Here is a 20,788-nt window from a genome sequence, read left to right as displayed (position 1 = left end):
TGCTAGGCTGCCTGAGGGCTTTTTCAGGAGCCGGAGAGCAGCGTAGGGTTGGGACTACTGGCTTGCAGTCCAACCAGAAGTAGTGGTTCCATCAAACGTGGAACCAGCTGTGGCCAGAGGTAGAAGGGTAAGCTGTCTCCACTAAGGGACCAACCACCTTGTTATGGGAGACCTCTGTTAGTAAGCTGAAGCCAGTACCAGAGCAGTCTTCTTGTCAGCCAAGGACAATAAAGAAGTGGGAAAACTTCAGTGAGTGCTAAGCCAGGGACCCAGCGAGACAGCAGAGATGACAGTTGCGAAGCATCAGTGGGTGCCAAGCCAGGGACCCAGCAGGGAAGCAGGGGTGGCGCTTGATAAAGTTTCTGAGCACTAAAGTGGAAAAGTTCATGGGATCCAGTGGCTATTGGATCCGAAGTCTAGGGAAAGACTGGGAGTTCATTGAGTAAAGACCTACAGTGAGTGACTGTGGAGTAAGCAGAAAACTGTTTGTGTTGCCAATAGTTGAATACAACTACTGCAATTGGAACACTGGTATTTTGATCTAAACAAATGTACAACCAATCAGTGTCCCAGGAGTCAGTGATGTCACGGATGTTCGCCCTTATTAAGTACGACTAATTTAGGGTCTAACTGTGAGCAAAAGGGCTCTCACCCATCCAACGCCCTTGTAGACTCCTTGATCTCTCAAGCCATACTACTGAAACATATAAAATGTAGAACTGATGGGGACTACTAAATCACCAGTCAACAAACTTATCTTAAAGCGGAGGTTCACCCTAAAAACAATTTTCTAACATTACATTGTGCTCACTCTCGACATTGACAGTACGCTGTTTTTTTTTTTTTTTTTTGCTGTACATAATGTTGTTTAGCTATTTTCCCAGCCGGCTTCCGGGTAGTAAAGGAAAATAAATGTGTAGCGCTTAAGATGACTGTCAAGGATGAAAATCAAATACCAAAAAATGTGAAAATATAAAACACATAACAATTATGAATACAATTAGGTAGATTCAGGTATATTGGAATATCTTTAGGGCGGCGTAGCCTAGCCTGTTTAGGCTACACCGCCGTAAATTAGCTAGGCTAGTAGTGATTTTCAATCTACTTACCTGCTAATCTACGGCGGCGTAGCCTCAACGGAGCGGGCATAAGGGCGCCTAATTCAAATTGGTTGGAGGGGGGCGTGTTGTATGGAAATGAGGCTTGACCTCACGTTTTTTTATGTTTTTTGCTACTGCGCATGCGCCGGGCGCCTACATTTCTCAGTGCACATTGCGGCTAAGTACGCCGTACGGGCCTATTGATTTTGACGTGGACGTAAACGACGTAACTCCCGATTCGCGGACGACTTACGCAAACGACTTAAAAAATTCGAACCTCGCGGAGGGAACGGCGGCCATACTTTAACATTGTTATTCCACCTCATAGGTGGAATAACTTTAGGCCGCCTAAGGCCTTACGGAAACGACGTAATTCGACTGCGGCGGGCTGGCGTACGTTCGGGAATCGCGTACAAGCTCATTTACATAATCTACGCCGGCCGCAATGGAAGCGCCACCTAGCGGCCACCCGAAAAATTGCAAGCTAAGATAGAACGGCGCAAGCCGTCCTATCTTAGCTTTGTTTAAGCGTATCTCTGAGCATACGCTTAAACATACGGCGGCGTAGATTCGGAGTTAGGTCGGCTTAACTACTGATAAGACTGCCTAACTTTTTGTGAATCTACCTAAATGTGCGTCAATAAGATATAAGTCCCTTTTCCCAAGGAACAAGTGATGTGCCCCTGGCACGTGGTGCAACATGAACTGTTGCGCCTGTTGATTTGTAACAAAACACAAAGCTGATATGATCGACTGCTGCTAGATGGAAAAGTTTGCATACATCAAAAAGTCAATCAAGTGAATGAGTGAAAAGATGAGTTAAGTGACTTCTCCAATATGTGATAATCCCACCACCGAAAGCAATGCAGGCTTACCAGAGCATGTTGACTTAAGATGACATATGACACCGAAAGTCACAAAAGGCTTAAAATGACTGATGTTATAAACGATCCGTGGCAGGGTCGCACCTTAACCGGTCATCATATCTTCTGTAGGATAGGTGGATGGAAAGAAACTGGGAGCTGTGCTGGAAATGGGATCCCCAGGCTGATTTTCTCACAGAGTGTCAATTCTGGGAAGCTGCAGGCTAAGCGTCAAGGCACTCTGTGGCTTCCGGGTAGTGGCTCCCTCGGGAGTGGGCGTTCCTATGCACAGGCTAAGTGATTGACGTGATGACAAAAGCTTCCCCCCGGCGCATAATGCGGTCACGAGTTGCCGAAAGAAGCCGAACTGCGAGTCGGCGATATACGGTGCCTGCGCACCGACGTTCGGCTTCTTTCGGCAACTCGTGACGCGCCTTATGTTCCGGGGGAAGCTTTTGTCATCCCGTCAATCACTAAGCCTGTGCATAGGAACGCCCACTCCCGAGGGAGCCACTACCTGGAAGCTGGTGGGGAAAATAGCGATACAACGGTATGTACGGCAGAAAAAAAAAAAAAACATCAGCGTACTGTCAAGGTCGAGAGTGAGCACAATGTAATGTTAGAAAATTGTTTTTAGGGTGAACCTCCGCTTTAAGATGAGTTTGTTGACTGGTGATTTAGTAGTCCCCATCAGTTCTACATTTTATATGTTTCAGTAGTATGGCTTGAGAGATCAAGGAGTCTACAGGGGCGTGGGATGGGTGAGAGCCCTTTTGCACACAGTTAGACCCTAGATTAGTCGTACTTGATAAGGGAGAACATCTGTGACATCACTGACTCCTGGGACACTGATTGGTTGTACATTTGTTTAGATCAGGGATCCTCAAACTACGGCCCTCCAGCTGTTGCTGAACTACACATCCCATGAGGCATTGCAAAACTCTGACATTCACAGACATGACTAGGCATGATGGGAATTGTAGTTCCTGAACACCTGGAGGGCCGTAGTTTGAGGACCCATGGTTTAGATCCACTTCCCGGAAGCCGGCGGGGAAAATAGCGATACAACGGTATGTACGGCAGAAAAAAACAAAACATCAGCGTACAGTCAATGTCGAGAGTGAGCACAATGTAATGTTAGAAAATTGTTTTTAGGGTGAACCTCCGCTTTACGCATGTTTCATGTGACAAATAAGCTAAGGCCATTTATCTAGTGTGACAAACAAGCTAAGGCTTTTTATCCAATATTTAGTGACACTGCTTAAACTGTGTAATGTGCATTGCTGTTGTTTTTTTTTTTCATCTTCTGCAACATACTGTTGCTTTCAGAAATCTGTTCAATGCTTTATTAATGGCCCTGTCTGTTGGCTCTGATGAGCACTGCTAATTACATTTTTTTATGTTGCAGAAGCCTTGATTTAATCCTTGTGTATGAGTAAACACAGCTACATTTACAACATGATTTGCAAATTCCTCTCTAGCCTAATGCAGCATTTACCGCTGTTTTCTCTGTCACGTACTTGTATAGCGCTATACTCAACATTTAATGTTTTGAGGAATCCATACCATCATATGGGCTATATGCAGTGGCTGATCTGATGGGGGTATGGAGGATGCAGTTGCACTTTAGTCTAAGAACAAGTGGTGTCCCACACCTGATGCCCATGGTGTCACTTATTTATAATTTAAAGGGAGTTTGTAGTGTTTTTGTATGGTTTATTACCATATTTATCGTCATATAACACGCACCTTCATTTTAAAAGGGAAGTTTCAGGAAAAAAACTTACATTTTAAATAAAAGACAAGAAAAAACGCATATATTGAGGGTCCAAGGGCCGCACACCCCAAAATGTTGTAAAGACAAAAATTGAGAAATCCCCCCCGAGGTCTTTTAAGCGACATACTGTGTAAAGTATATTAAATTCAAAGACATGGACATATATAAAAGAGATCTTTACTAGGTTTCTGTATCACAGGTAATGCAGATAGTTGTAATATTAAATACATTCAGGTTGCAGACAGTTTGAGACCTATCTCAACAATAAATAAATATTAAATGATACAATGGAATAGTATATAGTGCCATTGATAAAGTAGCTTCCATATGAATACCCCGACGCGTTTCGACCACAAATTGGTCTTCTTCGGGGGGATTTGTATTCTGGAAAGATGTAAAAAATAAAGGTTAGTTAGGATACTAACATTCAAGCTAAATGCTGGCACCCATAGTACAAGTAGTGGGGATATATTTACCATTCGAAGCATATAAAAGATGACATGTAACCAGAGATGATGGCCGTGGTGGAGACAAAGGATCCCTGTATCCCCATGAAGAACTCTGCTGGATTGAAGAAATAATCATTTGGATTTCTGTTGGTTGAGTTAGATGCCTTATCCCCCACATTGCAGTGTGGCTACTTCCACCAGTCCCTGTAACCTGTAGGCTCTTTCACACTGGGGCTATTTTAAGCAGCGATTTACCGTCAATTTTGCGTCGCTATACGGCCGCTAGTGGAAAAAGGGTTAAAACTACCAGCAACGGCGCTTTATCGGCGGTATAGCCGCGGTGCCCATTCATTTTAATGGGCAGGAGCGGTATACACACCGCTCCTTTACCACTCCAAAGATGCTGCTAGCAGGAATTTTTTTAGCGTCCTGCCAGTGCACTGCTCCAGTGTGAAAGCCTGCATAGCGCCTCAGTGTGGAAGGGGTTCAGAGGGTGAAATCACAGAAAGCAACAGGGGATTCCATTATCCGACACTCCCAGAAAGGCCCCTTTTGCACTGGGGCGGTGGGTGTGTCGGCGGTAAAGCGGCGCTATTTTTAGCGGTGCTTTACTGTCAATTTTCGCTGCTCTATTCGGCCGCTAGTGGGGCACTTTTACCCCCCCCCCCCGCTAGCAGCCAAGAAAGGGTTAAAACCGCCGCAAAGCGCCACTTTGCCAGCGGTATAGCCACGGTGCCCATTAATTTCAATGGGCAGGATTGGTGGAGGAGCGGTATACACACCGCCTCTTTTACAGCTCCAAAGATGCTGCTAGCACACCGCCTCAGTGTGAAAGGGGTCAAAATGTCATATGCTGATCTTTGAGCAACATAGCGAAGACTGATAATGCTGGTAATGGCTCAGTTGAGTATTAATGGTTAACTTTTCATGGGAATCTTTTAGTTTAGGTTTTAAAATAGTTGCATTAAATATGTTATGTAATATTATGCTTTTCCCCCTTATTAACATACTAATTACATTTTTATATAAATAATTATTTTCATTACATACCTTATTTTTACCAAGGTAGCCATTAATTTTGTCCTTAAAGGGGTTGTAAAGGTTCTTTTTTTTCACCTTAATGCATCCTATGCATTAAGGTGAAAAAAAAACTGGCAATGACGGCCCCCCCGCAGCCCCTCCGTTTTTCTTACCTGAGCCCATTCACCTGCTGCGCTCACCCCAGACATCCTCTTCTCCACTCAGTGTGACCGTTTATTGGCTAGATTGGATGGATTGATAGCAGCACAGTCATTGTCTTGCCCTGCTGTCAATCGCATCCAATGACGCGGCGCCCGCCGGGGGGCCGGGCCGAGTGATGCAGTCTGCGGCTATAGCCGCCGGCTGTATTACGGGAGTGTGCCCGCAAGAACTAACCCCCTTGGGAGAGAGCTCCCATGAAGGGGGTTAGTTCTTGCGGGGAGGACCCGAGACAGGCGCCGAGGGACCCCAGAAGACGTGGATCGGGGCCACTGTGTGCAAAACGAACTGCACAGTGTAGGTAAGTATAACATGTTTGTTTTTTGTTTTTTTAAAACAGGAACCTTTAGTGTCCCTTTTAAGCTTAGTACACACAAGCCAAATGTCGGGTGACATTGCCCGGTTCAATAGAAACCAGCCGACATTCTGCCCCTGTATACTGCAGGTGGTCCGACAGAAGCCAGCCGTTCGGCCAGCTTCTGTCAATGGGGCCTGACCAAAAAAGGTTTGCCAATCAGTCCTCTCAACCAATGGCTAAGAGCGGTGACCGGAGTATTCTGGTGGGGGGGCTGTCCCGTTGTCAGAACACAATAGAACAGCAGGGGAGATTGATGTACTAACATTGGGTAGTTAGTACAGCTGCTCCGCCAGAGCTATCAGTTTTTTTTTTTCGTTTAGCCCTGCTGGGTTGAATGAAAAAAAAAAAAAAAACCTACTAATATGTATTAGGCTTTATTAATATCAACTGACAGTAATACCTGGATTTTAGGTGCAGACCTGATTAAAAATACCATGACTGGTGTGTTCCTCTTAATACTGATTTATCCTAAATATAAATAGAAAAGACACTAGTTAACCTCTTAGGGTCCTTTCACACGTGCGGACCGTTTTTTAGATCAGTTTTTTATCATCAGTTGATCCGTTTTTTCATCCGTTTTTCATCCGTTTTCATCAGTTGTCATCCGTTTTTCATCAGTTGTCATCCGTTTTTTTTTTGTTAGAACTTTATTTTTATTACATATTTTGATGAAAAACGGATGTTAGCGGATCGGATGTTAAACGGATCGTCCGCTAACATCCGTCTTTCGTCCGTTCTGTTTTTTTGACGGAAGAAAAATAGGGTTTTCTTCCGTTGAAAAAAACGGAGCTTAACGGAGACGGATGTTAGCGGACGTTAGCGGATGCTCATCCGCTAACGTACGATATCCCATTGGAAAGCATTCCAGTCCGTAAACGGACGTATGAAAAAACGGACGAACGGTCCACACGTGTGAAAGGACCCTTAATTGCATTGGGGAGAATGTTTTTTTTTTCAAAAGCAGTATTTATTACAGCAAGAAGTGCAAACAAGAAGCATGTAAAAGAGTATTTTAACTCCGGTATTTTTAATCTTGTTACATGTTAATTACTAGATTGGATTTCCAGTAAAATACCAAAGTAAATGGCCAAACTAAACTATCAATAATGTAAATGAACCTCCAGTATTTGCGCACAGTTGTTGGAACAGAGATAATTACAGTCCATTGCCGAGATCCTTTTTTTGTATTGTACAACACGAATGACACTTGTAAGGACTGCCATTGTGATGGGACAAAAGAAATTTTTTCTTAGGGGAACTAAAAGTAGAATTAATTTAAAGCCTTACAAAGGGTGTTATAGAACATCTACAATTTCATTACTGGCTTATTATGTAAGTATTGATTTATTTATTTTTGCCAATAATCAAAAGCCATCCGGCTGATGAGATAGTGATTGATTTGCTTGCACATGAGGGTGGCGCCTGAGTCAACCAAGCTGATTTTTTGTTTTTGGAGTTCTCCTTTGGGGTTTGGGTGGAGTGCTTGGGTCGGATTCAGATACCTGAGCATATCTGTCCGGCCGGCGTAACGTATCTCCGATACGTTATGCCGCTCTAACTTTGGGCGCGAGTTCTTTATTCAGAAAGAACTTGCGCCCTTCGTTATGGCGGAGTAACGTAATTCAAATGGGGATGTAGGGGGCGTGTTTTATTCAAATGTGTCTTGATCCCGCGTTTTGTACATTTTGTTTGAACGGCGCATGCGCCGTCCGTAAAATATCCCAGTGTGCATGCTCGAAAATCCGCCGCAAAACGTCATTGCTTTCGACGTGAACGTAAATTACGTCCAGCCCTATTCGCGAACGACTTGCGCAAACAACGTCAAATTTCAAAACTCGGCGCCGGAACGACGGCCATACTTAACATTAGCTACGCCTTATGTAGCAGGGGTAACTATACGCCGGAAAAAGCCGGACGGAAACGACCTAAAAAAAAAGCGCCGGGCGGTCGTTCGTTTCTGAATTGGCGTAAATACAAATTTGCATATTCCTCGCGTAAAAATATGGAAGCGCCACCTAGCGGCCGGCCTGAAATTGCAGCCTAAGATCCGACGGTGTAAGACACTTACACCTGTCGGATCTTAGGAATATCTATGCGTAACTGATTCTCTGAATCAGTCGCATAGATACGACCGGCCAAACTCAGAGATACGACGGCGTATCAGGAGATACGCCGTCGTATCTCTTTCTGAATCCGGCCCCTTGTGTTTCATTTTCTTTTAGAGCCGGTTCACACTGGGGCGACCTGGGATCCGACTTCAAGTCGCCCCAATTTGCGCGGTCGAGAAAATGAATGAAAGTGAATGGGAGCCGTCTTAATGTACACTACTGAAGTCACTCCGACTTCAGAAAAGGTTCCTGTACTACTTCAATCCAACTTGTAGGCGATTTGTACCCATTGATTTCAATGGAAGTCGCCTCAGAAGTCGGATCGCTGTCTTAACTGAAGCAACAATACAGGAAGATAACATACATTTCTCAGGCAAACCCCTCCCTTCCTCCTCCCAGCCACAGAGCTGATTGTTGTTTGATTGGCCACTGGAAAGCCTACTGTCCTGGAGGCGACTTGAAGTTGCCCTGTACTGTCCTGGAGGCGACTTGAAGTTGCCCTGTACTGTCCTGGAGGCAACTTGAAGCCTGATAATTCATACTCAAGTCATGTCCAAGTTGCCTCCCAAAGTCGTGCTAGAAGTCGTCTTGCCCCTGTGTGAATGGGCTCTTAGGAAGTCCAGTCTAGACAAAGATACAAAAATACTGGTTGATGTGTTAGGATTTCTAAATGTAAAGTATTAATAATACATGGAAAACTTGTATTTTGGAATGCACTTGTTCATAGTTCTCTTTTGCTATTCGATTGTTGCACAGTTATCTTGGTTTGTACATTGACAAGTACTCTTTATTCTTCTGAATTTGTGGACATCCTTTATGGTGCTGTACTCCGATCTCCACCATACCTTGTTGTCTCGTCTTTGAATATTTCATGTGTTCAATCATATATTTTTAAACATATTATGGAATTTAAAAAAAAAGAAAAGTTAAAAATTAGGTTCTGTTTGAGCGAGGGATTTCCTAAAAAGGTTAGTTAAAAATTCTGGCTTTGGGGTAGATTTTTTTAGGATGACTTATTTGGGTTTTTTCTTCTGTCGGGAATTAATGAAACATAGCCTAAGAAGATTAACAGCTCGGTGAACAAGGCCTAATTGACAGCGAGACTTGCAAGATATTTCTAACTAGACTCTGTTTGCAAGTTTCACGTAACAATAAAAGAACTCCAATGAATGCCATTATACAGTCATTGAATCATTGTTAAAGCGGGGTTCCTGGCATATTTTTTTTTTAGCAAGCTAAAACTAATCACCTTAAATAGTCCCTAAACTATATTAATAGCTCCCCAATTGTTCCAAAAATCAGTGCAAACACTTGCCTTATATGCTCCAGCTCATGTTGTGGCCATATCCATCATATGTGTGGGCATGTGAAGCCCAGTTCCTTTTTCTTCCTGGTTTTCAGGGAGAGGTGCATGCTGGGTGATTTTTAGGCACAGTAATGCCTAGAGACTCCTGGGTAATGAGTGTCATCATTTCCCAGGAGGCAATGGGGTCTTAGAACAGGAAGTTGAACCACCTAGAACCAGTAACTAGGCAGAATACGAATACTGTCTAGTAACAGGCAGATAGAAAGTAGTAATTTTTTATTTATTTTTTTACATTAAAGACAAGCTGTTAATAGAAAGTTAATTTTTAGGGTGGAACTCCGCTTTAAATACATTTTTAAATGCATGTAGTATAAGTAGCTCAATCTGACCTGGTATCATCCTCTTGTCCATCCTTGCACAGCAGCACTCAAGCTAGAAGAGGCTGGGTCAGCATTCGATGCAAATCAGGAATATGCCAACTGGAGAGAAAAGAGATTACCTTGTCAGTTTCCTTATTTTCCTATATTGTCCACTCTCCGGTTGGGGGGGCAAGGAGCTGGCCATGTTGCATAGCATGACTACGAACAAAGCCATGTCACTAGTCTGGCAAGGCTCTCCAACAGAGCTGTTAACATTTCAGGACAGTAATTCTTTGGCAGGTTAAACCACTCCCATATCAGTAATTGAGTTGCGTATTTAGCAGTTTGTTGGATTTTATTTTCATTTAGCCATCTGGCTAAGCAGTGGCGGCCCATCCATTAGGGGCGCATGGGTACTGCCCCCCCAGCCATGCGTCCAGCCCCCTGATCTACATGCAGAACATGGATTCCATTGGGGGGGGGGTTGAATCATGTCACTAGAGCCAGGGGCTCTAATAGGCTTCAAAAAAGGGTGGGCTCAGGGCGCAAACCACTACACTTCGAGGCCACCAAGTTGTGTGACAAAAGTGAATGAATATTCGCTATTGCCACACTGGTCCTTTTTGAAACCCGTTAACCGATTGGCTGAAAGGACAGGCGATCCTATTGGACGCCTAGGAGGAGGAGGGAGGAGATGCATTTCATTTTAAAGGCTGTAAACAAGCCGAAGGATCTTCTAAGTTGCATTATAATAAAAGCGTGTCCACGTATTAATACAGAGAGCACTTCGATTTTATTTCTTAATGTTTTTATAATACCGGTTTTCAACACCTGAAAGGCCTTAGAATGGCTACCATCAGGGGTGGACTGACAACTCATGGGGCCCCCAGGCAATAGAAGATTATGGGGCCCCCGGGCTTACAGATGGCTTACAGATGGCCACCACGCCAGGAGGCATTGCATAGGCAGGGCAGCTAAAATCTCCGGATTTTCACATCAAAAGCATGTCGGTTTTGGACATATCAGGGACAGATGTAAAAAAAAAAACACAGATTTTTACATACTGTCCCTGGTTTTATTGAGCCTGGCAATCCTGATGGGGACCCCTAGTGGCATGGGGCCCTCGGGCAGTGCCCGACAGTCCCAATGGTCAGTCCGCCCCTGGCTACCATCTACCTTCTCTTTCCCCCCTTGTAAGTGGGAAACTGCATGTTTGGCCTTCTGTGGTGACAGAGGTCACCATATTAAGGTGAGCGAAGCAGTATTAGTGTCGGTGGTGGGCTCACTCGCACAAGGAGTCTGGTGTGTTATATAATTCCAGAATTTCCAGCACAGGGATTCTCTTATGAACCTTCTGCTGTGTACTTCAGTTTACCTTTTCGGATTTGGACATGATTTTATATGCGCTGCACGTTATTTTGTTTATTTGTGCATCTGAGCACCACACTATTTCATTCATTTTTAATATTCAAAGCAAACTCACCCACCCATTCATGTCTCCATGCTTCATTTTGTTGAGAAATCACTTTGAAAATCACCCCCCTAGCATTTCCAGCAGCAGACATCTTTATTAATGGCAGATTATTCATGTAGCATTTACTTCCTTTCATTCCTTTTTAGCTACCTTTGGCTCAGGCACGCATGCAATAAGTGTGGTTAGCTGAAAAAAACCCTCCTCTCCTCCTCCAGATAAAATACAAAAAAATGCCCTTAAAGGCTCCTGGAAAGTATGGCATCATTTTGGCCTAGGCCAGAAACCAGAAAGTAACTGAAGAAATTTAAAAAATATTAACCACTACAGATCCGCGCTATCGTCAAAAGACGTCTGCAGCGCGGACCTGAAGTGCCGAGTGGACGTCTTTAGACGTCCTATTGTTTACTTTACCAGCTCGCGCTGCTGGGGGAGCGCAGCCGGTAAACACTGTCCCGGCGCATCGCTGGGAAGCCGATGCGTGTACCTGGCGGCCGCGATGTCCGCCGGGTACACGCGATCGTCGGTAACACAGCAGGGACGTGGAGCTCTGTGTGTAAACACAGAGCTCCACGTGCTGTCAGAGGAGAGGAGACCGATCTGTGTCCCTTGTACATAGGGACACAGCATCGGTCACCTCCCCCAGTCACCCCCCTCCCCCCACACAGTTAGAACACACCCAGGGAATACATTTAACCCCTTCCTCACCCCCTAGTGTTAACCCCTTCCCTACCAGTCACATTTATACAGTAATTAGTGCATTTTTATAGCACTGGTCGCTGTATAAATGTGAATGGTCCCAAAATTGTGTCAAAAGTGTCCGACATGTTCGTCGCAATATCGCAGGCCTGACAAAAAAAATCGCAGATCGCCGCCATTACTAGTAAAAAATAAAAAATAAACAAAAAATCATAAATCTATCCCCTATTTTGTAGGCACTATAACTTTTGCGCAAACCAATCAATAAACGCTTATTTTGATTTTTTTTAACAAAAATATGTAGAAAAATACGTATCAGCCTAAACCGAGGAAAAATATATAAAAAAAAATGGGATATTATTATACCAAAAAGTAAAAAATATTGTGGTTTTTTTCAAAATTTGCTGTCTTTTTCTGTTTATAGCGCAAAAAATAAAAATCGCAGAGGTGATCAAATACCACCAAAAGAAAGCTCTATGTGTGGGGAAAAAATTATAAAAATATAATTTGGGTACAGTGTTGTATGACTGCGCAATTGTCATTCAAAATGCGTCAGCGCAGAAAGCTGAAAATTGGTCTGGACACCAAGGGGGTTTAAGTGCCCAGTAATGAAGTGGTTAAAACAAGGAAATATAATATATCTTCCTATCTATTTGCTAAGGCTAGTACTATAAGGATTACAACTAGTTAATGTTGATTGAGAGCGTTTAGTTCAGCTTTAAATAGTAATGTTTGCTGTGCCACTGTGTAAAATATGCATTGTGCTGTGAATTGCAAAAGAATGGAGAAACTGCATATGTAAACAATACAGGTCGCTTGTTAAGATTCAGGGCAAATATTCACATAGAATTTTCAATTCAAGTCCTGCTCATTAACACTGTGTAGGAATTTTAATGCATCTCCACGTATTGTTCAGTACCAAAAATCCATTTGTTTTCAAAATGAAAAGAAATGTTCTAAAAGAAGTAATAAATGTAATTTACAAGTGTTTCTAAAGTGGTAAATACTTTGCCATTATCTTGTCGATGATGAATTTTTATCAGTTGTTATGGTAACCATAACATAAGTCTCTGCAGATAATGTACAGCGGCGATTCGCATTATAGAAAAAAAAGTACATGGCTGTGCAGAAAGAATATTTATATTGATGTGTCCAAAGAGAGATGCCGATTTTGGTGCTTTTGTTGGTTTTGGTGGTGCATTGCCTATCTACATCTATCTTTAACTTAGTTGCATACCTTTACATTACTGCGATGTGTTCAGGATAAGACCTTTACATCTAATTGAAAGACATTTGCATAGGCAAATACAGATGACTGAAGAACATGAAGTCATCATAAAAATGTTAATTGGGTGCTGTTGGATTGACCTAAAGCAGCATTTTCTGACCTTTTTGGGGGTTATTTTTGCCGAGATAGCTTGCATGATTGAAGGCAGTTTCGGAAATACCTCTGTAGCTTGGGTTTAGGGTTGGGAATGTTTCTTGGGAAAAAAAGAAACACACATAGGAGAGATGTTAGCGCTGCAAACCCCGGTATATATGATAATAGGACATTTTCCCCAGTGGGGCTTTGGACAGCAATATAAACGTGATCGAAGAATTGTTTGTTAAATAATAGTATAAAACATATTTATTTGAGAGTTGTCAAATGTCACAATTAATTGCAATGAATAAAACATGTAAAACGGTCTGGCCGGATAAAATCCTGCATAATCCAATATTGCCATACATGAGTACCATACATGCAAAATGTAAAACAAGATTGCATAGCATATGTAGGTAGGTATATATCCCCGACACGTTTTGACCATAGGGTGGTCATCTTCAGGGGGATCGTTGACTCTAAGGCCTTGTACACACGGTCGGACTGTCCGATGAAAACGGTCCGCCGGACCGTTTTCATCGGACATGTCCGCTGCCTGATTTTGGTCTGATGGCTGTACACACCATCAGACCAAATTCCCCGTGGACAGCGAACGCAGTGACGTGGCCACGCTGTCGCCGCGACGACGTGCGCGACCCTGGAAGGTCAATGCTTCCACGCATGCGTGGAATCACTTCCACGCATGCGGGGGATTCCGGCCCAGCGGACATGTCCGATGAGTTGTACTGACCATCGGACATGTCCGACGGACATGGTTCCAGTGGACATGTTTCTTAGCATGCTAAGAAACATTGGTCCGCTGGAAACCTGTTCGCTAGGCCGGGAATCCGGTCCGGTCGGCCGTACAGACGACCAAACATGTCCGCGGAAACTGGTCCGCGGACCAGTTTCAGCAAACATGTTCGGTCGTGTGTACGAGGCCTAAGAGACATATAAAATTATTTCAAATATTCAAAGCATATGATCATACATCACAGTGCAAATATGGCATGGCAATATAGTTACTGCTTAAAAAGAGGAGTAGACAGTTACATGGCCAGGCATTTCAGGAACACCGTTTTACATGTTTTTTTTTCATTGTAATTAATTGTGACATTTGACAACTCTCAAATAAATATGTTTTATACTATTATTTAACAAACAATTCTTTGATCACATTTATATTGCTGTCCAAAGCCCCATTGGGGAAAATGTCCTTTTATCAATGAATGTTTCTTGAGGCTGGTGGTTCTGGATGCAAGCTGTATTTATGCTTTACCCACCATGTATTAGTTATTATAAACATCAAAAATAAACCTTCCTATCAATAACCGTACCTGCTAGGATTCTTTGAAATTCATGGACTTGATTGGTTGGCAGCAAGGATCCAAAGGAAGGGTAAGGTTACACAATCTTCTGCTGCAACTCACTTTATTGTAAAACTCTTATTGAATTCTTAAGCCTTGACATGATGCTTGTCATAATCCTGGATGTAACCCCACTCTCATCATTTTCAAAGTAATGGCATAGTGCCGATCTCTAGGTATATACATGCCTCCTGCGTTTATGCTTACCTTTGATATACCTCCCCCTTCTGTATTTAGAGCATCCCAAAACTCTGGATTCAGTGGACAGGTCAATTTTTGGGGCGCTCGGTGGGCAGGGTCGTGACATTACTAGACTCCCACCTACCTCTACACTCCCCTTGGGCTGGTGCCGTCACAAGGACGAACCTCATGCTTGTTATAAGAGAAGTGCGCACACAGGGAAGACACAGTGCGTTGTGGGCAGAAGCAGCGTGACTCCTGCACATGTGCCACACAGGCTGTAGTGGGAAGGAGATTTGGGCATAGCTGTGCTAGCTCTGAGACGCTAGAGCATGAGATAAGTAAATGATCTGTCACTCAAAGCACAGGGAAGAAACAAGTACATATTTATCCGTGTGTTTTTTTTCCCCAAATGAAAAAAGATAAGCGGATTGCTCAAAGCTGGATTAACTTTGTGGCAAGACTGGACACAGATGACATGACATCCTCTATTGTACAAGGTAGAAGTGTTAATTTAAAAAAAATAAGATGTTTGGGGTTTACATCCACTTTAACCATAAAGCCTTATTATTAGATTAGGGCTGGGTGATTTCTAGCCTGGGGTCCAGTGTGTTTCTGTTCACTGTTTCAGGTGCGATTCAGGTCCGAATTTTTGCCTGAATAAGTATTTGAACGGGACCCAAAAACATGGAGGACCCTTTTGAAAACCACACTGTGGCCACCTCGGGCATGTGTGAACCGGCTTGATTGAGAGCCGGTCACACTCACATGTCATGCCAATTGGATGCTGTAAAAACTGCAACCAATTCGCACATATGTTAACTCACAAAGCAACAATTTATGAGGGCGCCACCAGTCCATTTGACAAGAGCTTTCTAGCAAACACAGTTGAAATTGGTGATTGTTTAGCTTTATCTCTTTTTAGGGTCTTTGTGTCAAAGATCTTAAAGCTTTTGCATTAATTGTATGTCTGACTGCCATAGGGGCTAGAAATATATCTCTCTTTGCTTTGAAAGGTTTTATTTATCCCCATGGTAAGGATTTTTTCTCAAGCTATCAGTCCATCTAAGTCATGCTGGCTATTAGTACATATCTCATATAGCCGTCAGCTCTTTATGAAATGTGAGCGATAATAAAAACTGAAAAATATGAAAAATCTATATGCAACTGAGTTTATAGCATATTTTTGTCTTAGTTGTTGCATATTGTATACACAAACTGAACAACACTGAGTAACATAACTATGGGCAGCACTAGCATTGTCGGTTTTAATCCCAACCATGGCACTACCTTCCTTGAGTTTGTGTGTTTTCTCTGTGCCAGCATGAGTTTCCTTTGGGTTCTCTGGTTTCCTCCCACATGCCTAAGACATACTGGTAAGGTTAATCTGCTACTGTCTAAATTGGCCCTAGTATGTGTGAGTATGAATGTGAGATAGGGACCTTAGATTGTAAGCTCCTTGAGGGCAGGGACTGATGTGAATGTATAATATATATGTAAAGTGCTGTGTAAATTGATGGCTCTGTGTAAGTACCGTAGCTGTAATTAATAATGAACATTTTTTGACCATCACCTTACTTACTAATTCCATGTTGCCTTTATTAAGAATCATAAATATTGGTTCCACCATGAGCTTGTGGAGCACCTTTATATTAACTTGTTGTGCATTCATCTGCAATGTTAAATATAGCGCATCCTATCAATGTAACTAGCTTTCTGACACCATGTTGTTCTTCCTCCTTAGGTATCTGAGCCACAGGCTGTGCTCTGTCTGTTTCCTCTTCATCCCACCTGTTTAATGAGGAGGGCACAAGACTCCTGAGAAGGACAAATGAAGACAAGGCTGTAAAAAAACAACTGCACCAGAAAACAAACAATGTAGATTTCCTTAAAGCCATAGAGTAATCATGTACATTTTGGTTGAAACTACACCAAGCCATGGTGAACTTCAATAAGGCCTTTCTGACCTTAGGGTCAGGAAGACACAATGTGAGGACACAGGCTAAACAGTCACTCACCATTTCAAACTCCAGCAATGCACTAAATATCGCATGGGTGATAAAGAAAGGAAGAGACGTTGAACACTGATAAATCATTTAGATGAAGCAACCATTTAGGAACATTAAGTCAGAGTCAATTGCATGTAATGGAAAAGCCTCTCTTCTCAGCCTCATTTTACCTCCTGTGATGGGGGATACAGTGCTTGACTTCCAAAGCAATGCCGCTGTGGTCTTTTGGCTTGTTTCCCGGTTTAACAGCTATTGGCTTGGTTACAACGCTTGCCTCATCTCTTCAGTATTTCCCATGCAGACACCATGGATTATAAGAATGGGGACTATGAATTCATGTAGGTTGTGGTGCACCACACACATTTCTTTTACCAATGTTGCAGTAAAAAGCAGTGGTTTTGGTCAAAAGCTGCTGCTTCAAAGAGGCGGTAACCACTAGTCAACGGAAAAGCAGGAGCATTTGTCAGACTCTTGCTGTAAGATGTAAGAACTTTTCTGTTGACTGTCTTTCTAATGCTTCATGTAATAATGTACAATACGTATGTGTGAGCCTGACCAAATAGTGTTCAGTTGAGTGGTCCTTGGTGGCTTTCACCTTTCTATTAAAAAAAAAATGGTAATTTTGCCATTATTGTTATGGTGAGCGAGATTTCTGAATATGATTAAATGTTCTATGTTTGTAGTAATGATTATGACAACTTTCTGAAAGGTTTGTCTTCCAGTCCAGAAATAAAGGGTGTTGATATCCTTCCAAGTTACACATTCAATAAAGAAAAGCAATTGTGGGACATTGGTCAATATATTTTATCTAAAAAGCCCTTTTGTTAATGAAAAAAGCAAAAATGCCAGTTCAGTGCCACTGTATCTTCTGTAAACATTGCGCCTTATGGCTTTAATAGTTGATGAAGAGTTGACATTCTACTCTTAAAGGGAAACGGTTGTTGTAACAACACTATAAATGTGAGAGTAAGGAATACACATTTGGACTGAAGATTCACAAATGTGTGCTTAGGTGACCAGTGTATAGTGATTTGGCACCTGATTTTGTTATTGTGTAGACACATCTGCCATCCAACCAAATGTTTCTTATTAATGTACTAACATCAACATTGCTTAAAGGAGTTTGTACAGTATCCATGCGTCAATTTAAAGTCATCTTGATGTCTTCATTACCAGTTGTTGACCACTTCCAGATGTTTTCATCTGGGGTGACTTCTATCCTTCGCTTCAGTCTACTAACCAACAGCTATTTTCTGTTCTAGAGCTGTTTTAAGTCATTATGGAGACAAGGCCAAATCCTTATGAACCCGACTGAGTAGTGAAAAAGCTTGAAGGGCCTTGTGTACATTTCATATCATTATGATATGAAGAGATTTGAAATTCTGAATTTCATAATGAGATTCTCTTTGTATGAGCTGAAGTTCATGATTATGTATGTTCAGGTTTGGTCACTGCTGATGGACGAAGAGCTTGACCGAAACTCCTGTTGGGTGCTGGCCCTGCATTTGGTGTTGGTGCTTTTCTTCATTCTTTCGAATTGGATTCACCAAGGATTGCATGGACTTCATAGCATGTGCAAGCAATTTTTAAGAGGAACGGGACTATTCCTTGGGAGGCCCACCCGTAAATTTCCCCAAAGAGGAAGAAAGGAGATGAAAGGAGAATTTGGCTCATACAAAATGAAAACCATTCAAAAACAATTAAACCAAATGCACGTGTGTATTTTGTTGAAAAATTACATTTGTCTGTTTATAGTGTGTGAGAAAATGTTCATTTCTAAGCAGTCGTTGACTGTAAAGCCATACCAAACAGTGTAAAAAATAAATAAAAAAAAGGAATAAAAAGAACATGTGAAATATGTGATGGCAGTTAAGTTATTCAAATTGAACAAAATTGACAAATATAGAATTTTTTTTTTTGTACCTAACAGGTGCTGCAGACCACTTTATCTCCAGCCTAGACCTATCAACACTTTGCCTGACAGCATTACACGTATATAGTTTAGCATTTTGACTCATTTTTGACTCCTCTTCCTCATTTGATAAGCGATGGAATTCATTTCAGCAGCCTTCCAGCAATTATATACAACTGATTCAAATCCCCTAAATGCCTCTAGGAATCATTAGCGTAGGTGTTTCACCTTTGGAAATATAAGGCTCTAATCATAAATGTACAGATGCATTTTGCAAACACTTTAACATTCACTGTAGACCAAAGCCTTTAACTCGCCATTATGTTTATGCAAGGGCCGATGCAGTAGTGCATAACAGCATAGACAATGCTTTACGAAGGTTTAGAAAACAGTTGTGTTGTGAAACGGACCTGAAAAGCATGGAAGATCAGATTAAACACACTGCTGAATGACTCTCTTGAGAGAGACTTAACACCTTATCCTTAAACAGAAATAGGAATATCTGGCTTTAGGGCTACATGTTTTTTTTTTTTTTTTTTTTTTGTCATTCAGTTCTACTAATAAAATCTAATGAGATTCAACTGCTCTTAGAGAGGTTTTCAATAAAATGATTTCACTCACTTCACTTCACATTGTGCTTCTACAGTTTAAGCCTATTTAAGCAGAAAGTTAAATTGTAGTTTATTAAATAAATTTGTATTGGGTTTTGTACAGAGGTACAAAAATTTATGAGTCTTATAGTGTGTACATTTATCATGTGCATGGCAAGATAAAGTAGTCCAAACACAATGTACAGTAGTGTGTAAGTTGTGGGACAAAATTGACATGGCAACAATAAGCATGATGCACATTCAATAAGCTTCAACCTATAAAGGTAGTGTCGGAGTGCATAGAAGGGAAAAGCAAAGCAAGAATAAGTAAGGACCCTAAGATAGGGGGGTGGGAGAGATGAGGGCAGCCAATCAGAAGACTTGTTACATCTCCAATAGTCGCTGGTCTAAATCGTGTGGAAGAGAAGTGGAGACCCATGGTTCCCATACTTACTGCAAAATTTAGACAAGCTACCTTGAAGTCTAGCAGTGAGCTTCTCGTTAATTAGGGTCCAGAGTGCTCAAATTTTGACTTCAGAAGCAGATCGGTATGGTGAGAGCACGTTCAATTGGATATATACTTATTGGGCCAGATTCAGAAAGGACTTACAACGGCGCAGCGCAATGTACGCCGTCGTAAGTCCTAATCGGGCCCGTCGTATCAATGCGACTGATTCTTAGAATCAGTTTCGCATAGATATCCTTAGTCTCTTACGCCGTCGGATCTAAACTGCAATTTTTTCCCCCCGCGTCGAGTATGCAAATTAGCTAGATACGCGAATTCACGAACGTAAGCGCGGCCGACGCAGTAAAGTTACAACGTTTACGTTAGGCTTTTCCCGGCGTATAGTTGCCCCTGCTATATGAGGCGCAGCCAATGTTAAGTATGGCCGTCGTTCCCGCGTCTAAATTTTAAAAAGTTACGTTGTTTGCGTAAGTCGTCCGTGAATGGAGCTGAACGGCATTTACGTTCACGTCGAAACCAATGATGTCCTTGCGACGTCATTTGGAGCAATGCACACTGGGACATTTTAGGGACGGCGCATGCGCAGTTCGTTCGGCGCGGGGAAGCGCTTCATTTAAATGATACACGCCCCCTACACGCCGAATTTGAATTCCGCTGGGTGATTTACGCTACGCCGCCGCAACTTTACAGGCAAGTGCTTTGTGAATAAAGCACTTGCCTGAAAAACTTGTGGCGGCGTAACGTAAATCGGATACGTTACGCCGCCGCACAGATACGCCAGCTGTACCTGAATCTGGCCCATTGTGTTTTTTCATTGTAGTTATGGTAATTAAACAGAGATCTGTTTTCACTTTAACAAGAGCCTTTCTGTTGATCATCTTGTTAAAAAATAAAAAAATAAACTGTGGCTAAAACGTTCTATATTAAAGTGGAGGTTCCCCCTAAAAAAAATTTTTAACAATACATTGAGCTGACTGATTACACTGCGGGTATGCTGTTTTTTTATTTTTTTCCATACATACCTCGTTATCGCCGTTTCATCCCTCGGCTTCCGGGTATGATTCTTGCTGGACTGGGCGTTCCTAGTTGATTGACGTTCCTCCGACCGGCACATACTGCGCATCACGACTTTCCGACAGAAGCCGAACGTCATTGTGCAGGCGCCGTATAGA

The 20,788-nt window shown here is 42.3% G+C and overlaps 1 protein-coding gene across 5 annotated transcripts in view; it reads left to right on the top strand.

Annotated features, from left to right (window-relative positions):
• Nucleotides 1-18,506, top strand: part of SYT3 (synaptotagmin 3) — a 344,959-nt gene extending 326,453 nt beyond the window's left edge. For all 5 annotated transcript variants that reach the window (XM_040327478.1, XM_040327474.1, XM_040327477.1 and 2 more), the window contains one exon: nucleotides 16,384-18,506. The gene's annotated coding sequence lies outside the window, so the exon portion shown is untranslated. The remainder of the gene's footprint in view (nucleotides 1-16,383) is intronic.
• Nucleotides 18,507-20,788: the final 2,282 nt, after the last annotated feature.

Source organism: Rana temporaria, chromosome 10 (assembly GCF_905171775.1).
Source record: "Rana temporaria chromosome 10, aRanTem1.1, whole genome shotgun sequence".
NCBI classification, from domain to species: Eukaryota; Metazoa; Chordata; class Amphibia; order Anura; family Ranidae; genus Rana; species Rana temporaria.
This window is presented reverse-complemented; position numbering and strand designations above follow the sequence as displayed.